Source organism: Gorilla gorilla, chromosome 3 (assembly GCF_029281585.2).
Source record: "Gorilla gorilla gorilla isolate KB3781 chromosome 3, NHGRI_mGorGor1-v2.1_pri, whole genome shotgun sequence".
Taxonomy (NCBI): domain Eukaryota; kingdom Metazoa; phylum Chordata; class Mammalia; order Primates; family Hominidae; genus Gorilla; species Gorilla gorilla.
The window spans coordinates 182,203,807-182,218,641 of NC_073227.2; the positions used below are offsets into that span (position 1 = coordinate 182,203,807).

General features: G+C 33.6%; 1 long non-coding RNA gene across 1 annotated transcript in view; it reads right to left on the reverse strand.

Annotated features, from left to right (window-relative positions):
• LOC129533058 (uncharacterized) overlaps positions 1 to 14,835 on the reverse strand; it is a 144,832-nt gene that overhangs the window by 87,666 nt on the left and 42,331 nt on the right. The window lies entirely within an intron of this gene.

Here is a 14,835-nt window from a genome sequence, read left to right on the forward strand (position 1 = left end):
AGTAATTTCCTTTGGATCCTAAGAGAGCCCAGCAACTTTATACTCTTCACTTGAGGGAGCCACTTCTGGTGTTAAAACAAAACAAAACTAAAACAGCAAAAAAAGTCAGCACCTTAGTTTCCCAAAGTTGCATTTATCCAAAGACTTGCCATGATCAAACATAAAACAGCTGTAAAACCTAAATGAAGGGCTGGAGTCAAATATTTCCTAATTGCCTATTTTTTAAATACCATCTGTTCATTTGCTTTACTTGGTAATGTGCCACTAAATATGTAAAAACAAGTTAGTTACATTATGTTATTCTAAAAAGATTTCATGTATTAGTAAAGATTATGAACATTTGTTTATGTTGGCTTCCAGAAATGTAGTAAACAAATAAAAATGCCTTTCTCTGTGAATGAATTGTAAATGCATTCCATTCCTATTCATATTTTGCTTTATGTTGGGTCGCTAATATGTGAGGTATTGAAATTAAGGAGGTTTACTTGGAAACATTGCAAAATATATGGCATTATTTATAAATTTATAATAGAAAGATAATAATTGCCACCATTGTTGAACGATTATGCTTTTTTTTTTTTTTTTTTTTTTTTTTTTTGTCCCTCAAAGGGTCTTAAAATGTGCTATTCCTGGTTACTACTGGGAAAAAAAGATCATTTCTGTTCAGAAGGAGGCTGTCTTATAACCAGTTAAGGTAGAAAGTAAAACTAAACAAGTGTTTGTCTTCATGCATGAGAAATAAATGATGCTTAAGTTCATTGACTTAATTCATACATCTTTGTATTTGTATCCTAAGCTAGTGATTAAAAGAATGTTTATCTAGCCACAGAAAAATAGCCTGTGATGTTACTATTTTCTCAAAATAATGAGAGAACAATTTTGTTCCAACAAGCTCTAGAGGGTTACTTCCTTTTTTCTGGACATGAAGTTAATTAGGAAAAGAGGAAAGCTAATAAAAATAATTGAGTGTTTACCAGATGCCAGCTGCTTATCAAATACCAAGAACAGTGCCAGAAATATTAGTAGAGGGCTTAAGTACACAGGCTTTAAAGTACGACATAATTCAATTTTGATTAACTTATTTGATGACCTTTGGCAAATTTCTTACTTCTCTACAAGAACCGTCCCTCAAGTGTAAAATAGAAATAATACTGTCACCCACCATTAGTAATTTCTGTAAGAATGAAAGGAAATAACATGCAAAAGCTTTAAGCACCTAAAATATTTTCTGTCATTAATTCATAATTGTTATGTTTAATCTTCACAACAAATTTGAGACATACATATTGCTATTTTCATTATACAAATGAGAAGAATGAGGTTCAGAGAATTAATGTGACGGCCAAATTATGCATGTATTTAAAGTAATTTTAACATAAATCTTTAAAGCCTATTTGTTTTTTATTGAACAATGCTATGCTCACTTCTCATTTTTCTGGTGTCTTTTCAGGGAATGATTTTTCTGCCCACACCACTGTATAGTTCATTGTGTACAAAACAGGTAAACGATTCACATAGAGAACATCAAGCTTTCAATTTTAGTGCATATCATAATAAAATCATCATGTAATAGTCACTTCTTCTACCTGCTGGGCACAGTATAAGAATAAAAGTAATTATCCCATTTAAATTTCAGGACATCTCAAAAAATAGGCGCTATTACTTTTTATTTTACAGTGAGAAAATTGAAGATTTCAAAGGTTAAGTGATTCGTTTATGTGAAGAAGATTCATTCCTTGTAACTATGTTTATCATATTCTAAAGTTTATGATGTAATCACAAAGCAATACTGCCCCCAATCTGGGTCCAGCAAATAAGATTAGATTTGTAGTTTCAAGAATTGCTCCTGCCAGCATGAAATGTCACATTCACCTCTACTCTGAGAGGCATGTTACTAGGTCATACAACATACAATTATGACTTCCAGCTTTTATGACTGCAGTAGAAATATTAATATTAAATATTAGGTTGGTGCAAAAGTAATTGCAGTTTTTGCATTACTTTTAGTGGCAAAATGCAATTACTTTTGCACAAACCTGATAGGTGGAAAGTTTAAAAAGCAAACTATCTCCTCTTTTATTTACTTGGAAGTATTCAGAGTGCCGAACAGTGGCAGTTTTCTGAACAGCTTTGAAGTAAACTAGTCCTGAGGTTTTAGATGGAAGCAGTATGAAATTCTAGACCTTATACACTTTTAGAGAAGAAGTATGATCCACATAAGGTAAACTCTAGGCCTATATTTTGGGATATTACCATACATGAAGAATAAAGTAGAGATTATTGTTAAAAAATCCAGCCCTAGGAATTCTGGATTTGCTTAGCCAGACCTTGCAATTATATATCCTAATTCCTTGCAATAAATCCATATAAAATTGAATAACTCACTCATAAATAACATATGTATGTATCCTACTTGTTTCGTTTCTCTGGTTGAATGCTTCCCAATACAACTACCTTTTTCTTATGCAGCTAAAACTTCCTGATTAGAGAAAGCAAATTATAAATTTGGTACTGATAGATTCCAGATAGTTTTTTACTGGGTGGGGGATAGCGGATGGCACTCTCTCCTGATGATCACTGAGGCTACTGCCCAATCAGTCTAGCTGCGTATGCTATTTCCTTTTTCAAATGTGTAGTTTCTTTAGAGTCATCATATTTTTGTTCTTTGCCTTTGGACAATCCAATGGATGAGAGGGAGCACATCCGATTTCTAAAATTTTAGCTACACAAGTTTAGCTAAACCTATTTCAGGTTTCTAATCACAAGCTGCACTCCACAAAACTGGTGATATTGAGCACTGTGTGCCTTTGGTTGCATGCTCCCGCTTGCTTGCCCTTCTCCTCACAGGTATGTTCCCCAGGCTAGCAGGAGCTTTCCTTTTAGCTCCTGCTAAAAGCCAATGGGCCTGGAAAGATAACTAAGGAAGCTGGATAGGACGAAGAAAAGTTTCCAGTTTTGTCCTTAAGGTGAAGTAATCTCCTAAGGAGCTTGCCAGTGGCTAATAATTTGGGGCAGAGATGCAGGGAAACCAGATAACTGAAAATAAAACTTAAACGCACACGTTTTGTAAGGATGGGCATGTCCTTAAACATAGTATCAGGCTACATAGTTTTTATAAGAAATAACAAGCAAGGAGTTTGGAAAAAGTAGTTCCCTAGTGGGAGGACAGTTAAAAATTAAAACTGTTAATTTTCATTCCAAATGTCTGCCATACAAAGTTCCTTAGACTGGATGGTGACTTTTGTTCACTGACTTTCTGTGTCAAAATAGCAGTTGGAATTGCTTATTGTGACATTTACCGATGGCTTCAAAATAGCAACTGTTGGCAACAAAAATGCTGATAGAAAAGTCTGCAAAAGAAAGGCAATCAATACTCAGACCTCCTATTGTGACAAAACTGGAAATTTACAAGTAAGTGGAAAATGGAGAATCTTGGTGATCTCTCTTTGTTTTTGTAACAGCTTTGAGCTTAGCAGGCAGATGGATGGATGCCTTAGCAGGCCATTCCTACTGCTTAGATGAAGGGCAACTAGATGGACACAATTTGGGCACTGATTTCATTTCAGGTGGCTCTGCAGATACTCTTTTGTGTTGCCAGAGATCACATATGGTGGCAGAATGTTCTCTGCTGGGTAAGAGAGAAGTTGCACACTCAAGGGGATGAAAATCCCGACTGATTAGTCATAAACACTGCTAAACCCTGGAAGTGGGATCGGAAGGATAATATCTTCCTCTCTCTTTCATCCTATTCTTGAGTCAGTTAATTGTATATCCTGATAAATAAGGATTATGTTTGATTATTCCTTAAGAGCAGAAGTTCACGGGGCAGAGTCAAACAGGATTTTCTGTAATATTAAAGACTATGACAATTCTGTTTGCATTACTTGGTAGTGAGCCAGTACGTACCATTGCCAGGTGGTAGAAGAATCTGTGAACTGTTTCAGCATTCTTTAAGGTTTTCCAGTGACCTCAGTGCAACTGCACTAAGCAGATAGTGCCCAATCTCAAGCTGCTATTTTTAAGTTCATTCAAATACTTTTTGCATAACAATGTCGAACATATTTTGGTGAAAATTCCTCCCCTGGAGAACCATGTTACTTCCAGCTGTGCCTAGTCCAAACATGTCTTTCTTTTCAAAAGATGCCAAGAGAACAGAGGGCTATTGGTAACTTTCTTCTTTCTAGTTAACAAATATGACACTTAATAGTGTTTGCCTGAGCCCATCCCTCAGCGTGTGACAATAAATTCATCATACAAATGACACCAAAATTGCAATCACTATTCTCAGCTTTTCAACACATTTCTAGACTATCAGGTGTTGGAACTGAGGCCAATGGTGATGTACAGTATAATATACCTCCTCAAACTTTTTTGATATGTACTTTAACCTTAGCAACGTCACACACAGAGACATATACATACACACATGGACATTTTTCTAGGACAGTGAGTAAAATACGTTACAATAAAATAATAAAGCATATCTTATGCCTCTGAATTTGGAAACACCCTTTTATGTGTACCTTATATATTCTCACACAGCTAGTGAATTTTTCTGCTCTAAATTAGCTCATATGTAAACAATTTTAAATGATGTCCTGACCATAGCACTACATGTGTGTATAAACATATTAAACATATTTATATTTACGTAAATGTACCAATTAGTGAAACATTATCTAATAAAATTACTCAAGTTTCTAATAGTAATTCGACTATACCAGCAACTCAATCATGCTTTTCATAGCAGCAACCTCAAATCCTGGAAGTTCTGATGTTGACTGCCAGGCAGAGGCACTAAAACAATTTTAAATATTGCCTTTCTTTCATCATCCAAAAAGGAATTCAAATTCTTAAGCAAAGTAGTTTCCTTGAAATCGTGTGGGAATAAAACAGTTTGCTGTTTTCTGGAGGAGACAGTTTAGATTTCTGAATTTATTGAATTACATAAGTTTACCCTATAGGTTAATATAACACCTAAATTTCAAAATCTAAGATGAGCTCCTCAAGAAAAAAACTGATAAATTCAGGTGACAAATGTTTCAACCTCTACACTGAATTACTTTTAAAGCAGCTTACAGAAGGTTAGTAACTACAATGGAATTATATTCTTTATCTGAATCTATAAAAGATTACTAAAAGGTAACTAATTCAAAATCTATATCAAATTTTTCAAAATTCCTGCTTTTCTATCCAATTTTATTGATACATCTCTTCTGCAGTTTCTCATGCAGTTAAACCACAACTCAGCTATCTGCATCTCACAATGTGGTTTTTCTTCTCTGCCTTTCTCTCCTTTTTGAACTTTTTGTTAAGTGGAGCAACCTAGCCTCTCTCTTCCACTGATTAAGAGTATATTCTATTTAGAGTATCATGCAGTGAAGAAAGGAAAAACAGACAAATGCAGTGATCTTAGAGATCAAAATAGGGTTTACAATCCTCAAGGTTCACATGCAAGCTTTTCAATTCCTACCTACATCTGTCACCTGCTGTCTGATATAACTGATGGGAGATAAGACAATAAAAGCCTAAGTTAGAGATTATGTGAAAAACAAGCACAGCAAAAACCTCTTCCTAATAGCATCATAGTGCTTCTGCTATGCATTGCATGACCACCTATGACTGTGCTTGGGGAGATCATTATTTTTCTTTCATAAATGGATCTCCTAAAGCTCTATGGTTTTTATTATGCACAATGTGCAATTCCTCATAGTTTTACAATAACATATAAGAATCATCTATTCTCCTTACAACTGTTCCATAGTGTGCAAAGTGCAAGATGTCACAGACAAATCTTCAAGTTTTTAAGACAAGTTTTTGTTAGTTAGGATAAAATAAAATGACTTTAAGATGTTTAGAGGTAAAATATGTCCACACTATTTGTTGACGTTGTGAACATAACTCCCAGGAAATGGGACTGAGTCCATTATTTGCCCTTATCTTGAGTTTAATAGAGTACTTGGAACTAAAGAGTGTCATTTTGGGACACAAATATGGTACCTACTGTATCCATGAATGAGACTGGGTTTTTAAAAATGTGTATTTAGATAACTGTAATGCTGAATGCATCATTTGGGACTACTAGCATACACAGGAACATTGAGAATTCATTCTTATTACGATACTGGTTCTGTTTGCATTTACCTGTTGGATGACCTTCTTTGGAAGTTTCACAGGAAATATACAACTCATAGTGTTGATCAGCTCTCATTGCGTTTCTCAGAAACAAGACTTTATTTTACACACTTAAGTCTGCTTAAAATGACTTCAAATGTTTTTAATGTGGTTACCACCACAAAGATTTCAGTATTTTATGAAACTTCTTAATATTCTCTTTTCTTACTTTATATCACAGTCCAGTTATTATAATTGTTAATTTGCTCCATGGCTGCTTCTACTATTCATATCATTCATTTGTTGCCTTTATTGTGTCTTTATCTTGTCACAAAAACAATTTGTGACATTAGAAAATAGAAGTCTTATATATACTTTTCTTAACTTCTTCCTTATATATTTGCATCAAAATTTACTAATACCAGTGTTGGAATATATTTGTCAGCATAGCATACTGTCATATTCACTACGTTACACTCTTCTAAAGGTGTCACATCCACAGTTTGAATTTCTAAGCCCTTTCATCATATAATCACAATGCTGCTGCCAATATTACTATATCTAGTCACTAAAATTTTTATAACATTTTATGGACAAAATTAATAGTAAAGTCTAAGCATTCAAAAATTATTTCAATTTTGAACATAAAATATATTTATAAAATAAAAATGAAATTTCAAAATTCCAAATGATAAAAAAAGACTTTCTGCATTTATATGAGTCAAAGTCAAGAAAGTTTAATATTGACATTCTACAGAGTTACCTCTGTAGATTTTTGGTAAATGTCAAATTTACCCTTGTCTAAAGCTGTCATTTTTTTAAAAGGAAAGTTTTTGGCCTTAGAGGCTTAAGGATAGAATTTCCAGACATATACTTACAGTTTGTCTTTTGATTAGCTGTTTGAGTGCAAATAAGGCCCCGTTTATATAGAGGAGAGAAGTACTAAATAATATTATTCTTAGAATTCTCATTCTTTTTGTTACAGAAACCATGGCACATTTTTCCAAAGGTTAATTTGCTTTAGAACTTTGTAGCTCAGCCCTTTATTATAGATTACTTCAATTTCCCTGGAGTGGAGGTAATACTAATCAAAGAAGGGACAAAGTGAAAAATGTATAGCTCTAGTGAATAAAATATTTGTCTAAATATTGGAACTTATAGAAAAAAGGCATAAGACTTTAGTTATTCAAACTAGTTTGTGTAAGACTTGATTGAGTCTATGTGCAGATTTCCTTAAAAATAGTCATTCCTGAAGTCAAACAGTGATTCAAACTTATCCTTGTTGATGCTTCACTAGTATTTTGCCTATCTCTAATTGACCCTCTAGTGTTTGTCCCACAGATGTTATCACACAAGGATTCATTTTACTTTTAAGTTCCCAACCTCAGCTCATTCTCACTCGCCCTCAATAATATAACTTGTCTCATACCTAATAGAAAATCCTGAGTTTTTTTCTCATATCCTGATCTCACCTCAGTATAGCAGTAAATATATATATACCATTTGTGAAATTAGCATACAGTCATACCTTGTCTCTGGTTATCATCTTTTAATATATATGAGGCTTTATCTTCCGAATATATGCCCTTCTTTTCTAACATGTCCAAACTCTTGTTAAGTGTATCTTTCTTTATTAATGTAATTTATTTTTTTTTGAGATAGTGTCTCATTCTGTTGCCTAGGCTGGAGTGCAGTGGTACAATAATAGCTCACTGCAGCCTCAACCTCCCAGGCTCAAATGATCTTCCTACCTCAGCCTCCTGGAGTAGCTAGAACCATAGGCATGTGCTGCTGCCACACCTGGCTAATTTTTTTTTTTTTTGGAGAGATGGGCTCTCAGTATGCTACCCAGGCTTGTCTGGAACTCCTAGGCTCAAGTAATCCTCCTGCCTTGGCCTTCCAAAATGTTAGAATTATAGGCATGAGCCACTGTACCCAGTCCCAGATCTTTTGAAGTGTTTGGTGTCACTGATCACCCATTATGTGTAATTTTTTTACATTTTTCATGATATTGTGGCCTGTTGGGATTCTTAATACAGTGGTAAATTTCTTGTCTGTATCACTATCTCTTTTTACTTCCTTTTCTTACTTCCCAGGGGGTGTCTCTAAAGCTTGAGTTTCCATGCATTAAAAGTAATATTCACAACACCAATTAAGCATTTATAACTAATTTACAAAAAGTTTTGATTAAATCTAAATTTTTTAAATTTTTGTTTGACAGTCATTGTATCCATTTATGGGGTACAACATGATGTTTTGATATACATATACATTGTGAAATAATTATCACAATTAATCTAATTAATAAATATATCCCCTCATATACTTTTTCGAGGTAGGAACATATAAAATCTACACTTTTCACAATTTTTAAATACATAATACATTACTATTGGCTGTAGTCACTATGCTATATAATAGATTTCTAGAACTTATTCCTCTTTTATAACTGAAACTTTGTACCCTTTGACCAATATCACTCCATTCCCCACCTCTCATCTTTTCCAAATGTGATAACCACTATTCTACTCTCTACTTGCATGAGTTTTGACTTTTATTGACTCCACATATAATTGAGATCATGCAGTATTTGTCTTTCAGTGCCTGGCTTATTTCACTTAGCATAATATCCTCCATGTTGTTGCAAATGGCAGAACATCCTTTGATTTTAAGGCTAAATAGTATTGCGTTGTTTATATACACCACATTTTTTTATCCATTTGTCAACGGACACAGGTTTTTTGTGTTTTTTTTATATCTTTGCTATTATCTATAATGTTACAATACACATAAGAGTGCAGATAACTCCTCAAGGTATTGGCTTACTTTTCTTTGGATGTATATTCACATTGTGATGGTTGGACCATTGGTTCACAGACCGGGAAAGGGCAATTAGAGGGCATCTTCTGGCTAATGCTTTAGAGTCCACTGTATGAGAAAATCTTTCTACCTCTCTTTAGGAAAGGAGGTCCTGATACTTGAAGGAAGGTCCTGTGTCATTATCTCTCCTGTCAAGTTCAGTTAATTGACATCAAGCTACAGATCCTCTCAACTTAAACACTGAGCCTGAAGTTCTTAGAATTTCACTTCCCAGAAACAAATTGTAGAAATAGGTCCCGGCTCTCCAAAAGTGACACCTGCTTATATCACAGGCTGGTTCTGGTAGACCCGCTACTTGTCAATCAGGTTCTTTGCACTTATAGATTTATTATTTTCATGTCTAAAATGTCCATAACTTTTAATTGTTCTGAAGCACATTGATGTCATCATGAGTTAAACACCTTTAATTCAGGGAAAATCATTTTAATGCACAAAGATAATTTAGATTTATAAAATTTAAGTCAAATTTCAAATGGATTAACTTTAGTAAAAACATAAAGAGGTTTTCTTTAACCTGGCTAACCTTTTCTGATGTATTTTTCCCCTGTTTTAAAGCAGTTTTATTTCTATAATCTTAGTCATTTTTGTCACTGTAAAATTTGTCACAACCTTCATATAACAGTGAACAAACTCAAATTCAGTCCTTTTCTTAGCTCCTCATGTCCTCTTCAAATATCATCAAACAGTTTTAGATAAACAGTTTTATCTAACCTGTTTTACTGTAATATTTTTTTCTCCATTTTCATCCTCAATGTATCTCTAAATTAAGGAAGGACATCCTATTTTCCCACACTTTGAGAGTATGATTTTATGGCAAACCAACATTTAAAAATCTTCTCTGTAGCCAGCAGCAATGATGACCATCTTGTAGGCATATGTCTAAGGAGGTTATCTCTTTCCATTTCCATAAAGTTGAAATCTCAGTAAGTGCTTGTACATCTGTTAGGAAAACTGAAAAGCGAGCAAAATCTTTATTATGAAAGCCTCAATATTTCAAGTCAGCGAATCTCACTCTTTTTAAAAAATGTTGTGTTCCAAGATGTGCAGGGTATTTAGCAGGTAAGATGTTTTCATTTTGGGGGTAAGAAGTTTATAATCTAAATAGAAATTGCAAAAGTTTACATTTGCGTCATCTTTGACACATGCAGATCAAAAACTAGTTTGTATCTGGACAAGATATCAATGATCATTTGTTTCATGTTTTCTGCCGTTTCATTTAAATCCTTTTGAAAATCAAGAAGATAATTTGAAACTCTACCTTTCAGATTAAACTGTACCAAAGTTCAACATACTTGGTAAACCTAGGGAGCATGACTATTGGTAAGATCCCCATAATTATTATACTGTAAAAGACCAAAATGTCTGTTATTAAAATATTCCTTTGTGTCTGCCCACAGGATATTCTGTTGTCACCTCTGAGTCAGAAAACGTATTTTACTCAGTTCGTACATAACTCAAGGGAAAAATGGGAAAGTGTGTGTTTGTTCCTGTGGTTTGCCCATCCTAATGTAGCAGTCACTGTTTTCCATATACGATTAGTGTCTTTTTCGGAAATGAAAAATCTTTTGGTTGGTTTAAAAGCATTTGTATGTCTCATCCTGGATGTGAGAATTTCCATTGCCATGTGTGCTTTCACATGCTCTGCTCCACCAGGTCCAATCATAAATTCTTCTCTGCGGATTGTCTGATAGGCTCTGTTGTGATTATTCACCGCCCTGATCTAGTTGTATGTGTCCTTCCATCTGCCATTCAAATGACACAGTTGGTTAGCCCTCTTTTTCACTGATGTCTGGCTCATCTTGGCATTGGTATTGTAATCATTCATTCTCATTATTATTATCTTAATTCTTAGAAAATTTGGTCACAATATGTTAAAATGTCTTAAATCATAAAAATTAAGCCAGCATTATCATGATACAAAGCATTACAATTGAGTTTGCCATAGGAAAAGTCAACAATAAAATATTAACATTCGCAATTATAAACACAAATTGCACACGTAAGTCACACAATTTGGAAGGATGCAACAGTGAGTGATCTATGACTGCAGATCAGAGTTGCTCATATCAGAGGTCAGAAAAAAGAGCAGAGACTACTGAAGGCTGATAGTCAGTGACATACCCTTTTAACGCTAATAACAGTGTTGATTTTAGGCCCTATATTGATGACTGCAATATGGGTTCTATATTTTCTCCCAAACTTTGACCCTCATTATAAAAAATAAGACTTTTCAAATCCTGGAGAGGAATTTTTTCCAAGGTGCAGCATTTTTATTGCTAAAATAAAATAAATCCCAGAAAAATTTATCTGGACAGTTTTTCATTCCATTGTATTAAGCTGTAGCAACTCTTTTGCCTACATGACAATACATGGAACAAACTACCTAATTCTTTTTTAGAAAGCTAAAAAAGCACTGGAAAGGAGAAGATAGAGAAGCAGCATGTTTGTTTGACTGGCACATTGGCATCCAGCAACCTTGCTGGGAAATGGAACAGCAGTTTATCAAAATAACAAACAGGCTAGGTACAGGGCTCATGTCTGTAATCCCAGCACTTTAGGAGGCTGAAACGAGAAGATGGGTTGAGCCCAGGAGTTTGAGACCAGCCTGGGAAACACAGTGAGACCCAGTCTCTACAAAAAAAAAAAAAAATTGCCAGGCATGGTGACATGCATCTACTCAGGAGGCTGAGGTGGGAGGATAGCTTGAGCCCCAGAGTTTGCAATCAGTCCTGTTTGTGCCCCTGCACTCCAGCCTGGGTGACAGAGCAAGACCCTGTCTCAAAAAAAAGAACACACGATAGTCAAAAATATTAGCATGTGAATAGATGTATACACATGAGACGATCTCTGAGAGTTCTTACGAGTAAAATCAGGAGACTGGAAATAAATTATGTGTGTGTGTGCATGTGTGTGTGTGTGTTTATACTATAAATCAAAAAGTTTCTGAGAGACATCTCCATTAATTTAAAGGTTTACTTCGCTAAAGTGGAAGACGCACTAGAGAAAAAGAAATACAAGTTACAGTAAGATCTGTGGCCTATGCTTTTTTCAAAGAGGATCTTGAAGACTTCAATATTTAGAGGGGAAAGAACAAGCATGAGGGGGAGGAGGGAGAAAGAAAAAGAAGGATAGGCGATAAGGCAAGTGGTTACATTCTTGTGAGGCTTTGATTAGAGCTCACTGAATCCACATTTTACATGAGAAAAGAGAGGAGTGGGGAAAAATGTCAAATATGCATTTGTGTCATGCTTGGTAGATCTACATTTTACATAAGACAAAGTAAACGTAAAATTATAGCTGTCTGTCTGGAATTTTTCAAGAGGCAGTTTTTTCATGACTCCGTTCCCATGCTCAACTTTCCCTTTGGCATAGTGAGTTTGGGGCACTGAGATTTTACTTTGCTTTTGTAATACACACATGCACACACATATATGTACATATATACACAAAATTTCTTACTCTTACAGTAAATAAACAAAATTATTATACACACATGTGTACATATATATTATATATACATAATTTTACTGCTTTTACAGTATACCTGCTATTTAAACCACATATGACTAAACTTTTCTTAAATTAGGTTCCATTATTACATACATATGATTTTGCTTCTGGAAGGCAGCAAGATTAAAATAAAGAGTAATAAAGGAAAGAGAGAAAAAAGAAGAGAATATGAGAAAAACTGTTCTGAAAATTAATTAAAATTAGATGGAAAAAATAAAAATAGAAAATATTAAAGATATGTGTATTTGAATTGAACAAGATGAAATAATTAAGAATCTTAATATCTACTAGAAAATGTGTCAGGATTACTCCAATAATGTAGTAAATTTTATTAATATTTTTGATGGATTTAACATTTTATTAAATGTACTTTTATTATGGCAAAAATCACATTTAATAAATGTTATGGCTTTAAATATTCCTAGCAAAGACTGAAGTGTTGCAAATTAGAAAATATGTATAATCATCTACCGATATTAATTTCTATTCAAATACTTCACACATACCTATTATGCTATCAAAATATGTCTCAAAATCTTAGAAGTATAGTAGTAGTCACCTTTTCTTTACCATTAATATCACTTTTATTTGAAGAAAGAAGTGCTAGTATTTTCTATTGAGCAGATCAGAACACGTTATTTGTACATTGCTTTGTTTTTTCAGTGTAAATACAATATATTTTATTAGTTTTATTCATTTTATGGGAGTTACAAATATCATTGACACTAATTTCCAAAAGGCATAATAATGTCCATTTCTTTGAGCATGTTTAATAGATTAATACACCCCTTCTGATTCAAGCTGCATAGAACCTATTTAAACTGTCACCCCTATGCAAGTATTCACTACTATAGGTTAGATATTTGTAGTGTCTTAAAATAGTGCTATTCTGAACCTAAATCAATAGTTACAAGTTAAGTTATATACTTTTGTAATGAATTATTTTATATCACAGGCACATTTTTAAGTAGGTTATGTAAAGAAAAGAAGAATAGGAATTTATAGACAATGGTGGTAAATTTACTTGTAATGGTGTTTATGGAAGATTCTTTGATTTCTTTGATATATTTCACATATATATGAAGTCTTATATTTTTCATAATATAAATTACATATTATAAAGGGAACTTCAGGTGTTGCATTTGTGAATAATATGAACAAAACTCAAATTATTGAGAGACATAGAGAAAAATGTCATTGATTTATTGCTGAAAAGCAAGAGGAACCCTATGTGTGCTGAATTTGGAATAAAGCATCAGATGAAACAAAAATTTGTGCTTCATTTGAGATTAGTGGAAAAAACTCACAGCACAACAGGAGAGGAACTGTAGAGGATAATGGAGTTTTGGGCATGCGATTAGAGATGAGAAAAGAATCTCAAGTGATCATGTAATGAGTCATGCATTCTAATCATGCTGATCTCTATATTCAACACATCTGATATAATTTGTTCTAAATTATTGCCCATTTTCTTCTCAAATATCATAAACCTCTTCTGCTCAGTGTTTAAAATAGAAAACAGATCAATGCATTTATTCTCATGTGTACTTTTTAAATAATTCTTAATATTGTGTATAAGAAAAATATTCATTGTCGAAGACATGCTGATAACTTAAAATATTACATTTATTCAAATGTACATTTAATTTTATATGTATTGTTGGATTTAATCTGGCATTTAAATTGGAAAGAAATGTACACATAATCATTAGCTATACATAGGCCATACAGCAATGACTTTCTACTGTGCGAAGTATCTCATTCTATACACCTAACTTTGTAATCACATTTCTTTTGATAAGTTGATGGCATTCCCAGATATGAGTTGAAGGATGTGCTTAATAACTTATTCCAGGGATCATTACCTAATGTTTCTCTTATTTTATTACCAGTGCATACAAAATTATTATTATTATTTTAGTTTTACTGTGGTCTGATTCCTCTTCTAAAAGTCCAAGGAGTTAAACTGAAAGTAGAAAAAAAATAAGCTTTAGCTTGATTCACTTCAGGTCTACATTTGCAAAATGAGAAGGCTGATGGAGTCTGCTCAGCAGCTCCAGCCTTGCTCTCTCTCACTGAGAAGATGAGAATCCTTTAAGGCCTCAAAATTTAGAATGCTAAACCTCATACTTCACACAATTTAAAAAGGTATGGCATTAATACGATATATATATTGTCATACTAATGATATTATAAACATAACACTATATATAACTCCTTCTACCTACACCCCAGAAAGAAAAACAATATCTCCAGGCTATAGAAGGTTAAAAGTATCGAAAATGTATATAAACAACTCTATACTTAGATTTGTCAAACACCACAACAGAA